This window comes from Lathyrus oleraceus, chromosome 6 (assembly GCF_024323335.1).
Source record: "Lathyrus oleraceus cultivar Zhongwan6 chromosome 6, CAAS_Psat_ZW6_1.0, whole genome shotgun sequence".
NCBI classification, from domain to species: domain Eukaryota; kingdom Viridiplantae; phylum Streptophyta; class Magnoliopsida; order Fabales; family Fabaceae; genus Lathyrus; species Lathyrus oleraceus.
Genome location: NC_066584.1, coordinates 442659698 through 442660626, shown reverse-complemented (window position 1 = coordinate 442660626; position 929 = coordinate 442659698).

The following is a 929-nucleotide window of genomic DNA, read 5'->3' as shown; positions in this document are numbered from 1 at the left end:
AAGTTTGACTTTTATTTCAAAAATCTATAAAATAATACAAACGGATGATGGTGATGAATCAACGGTGTAAAACTTTTTACACTGACAGTGTATAGTAATTAATCTCATAAAATATCTATTTTATTTTAATTTGAAAGACAGAATCCTTATTTTAAAATATTAAAATTTACTTTTTTTTTTCTTTCTTCTTCTAATAAGTCATTTTTTTTCTTTTTGTATGATTATTTAATAGAATTGAGTTTATATAATTATTTGTTATTTTATAATTAAATAACTTATTTCAAATTTACATCTGTAAATAAATATATTTTATATTGTATCAAATAAATTTTATATTTTATGAGTCACTATTAGCACAATACATATTTATTTTATTTAATATGTATCTTAATTTAAAAGATAAAATCTTTATTTTCAAATATTATTATTATTTTTTCTTTCATCTCATATGTCCTTTTTTTTTATATTTTAATACAATTGAGTTTATATAATTATTGTTCATTTTAAAATTAATAACTAATTTTAAATTTAGATATATTTTATATTGTATCAAATAAATTTACCCGTGCGACGAGTATCTATTAAGGTTGAACTAATAATATCTTTACAATTTATGAGTCAAATTCTTACCAACTAAACAACGTCAACATTATAAAAAGGTTAAATTACAGTTTTGACCCCATATTTTATTTATTCATGAAATTAGTCTTCTTATTTTAAATTCAAAATTTTTTGGTCTCCTATTTTTAATTCAAACAGTTTTAGTGCCCCTCTTATATTTTTTCATAGAAAATTGATGAGATTTTTCATTTTTTAACTTATATATTCATCGACAAAGTTCAATAATAGGTTTATATACGATAATTTGTCATGTTTTACAAGTAACTTGTCTTTTAAAAAATAAAAACATCATTAATTTTAAGTTCAAA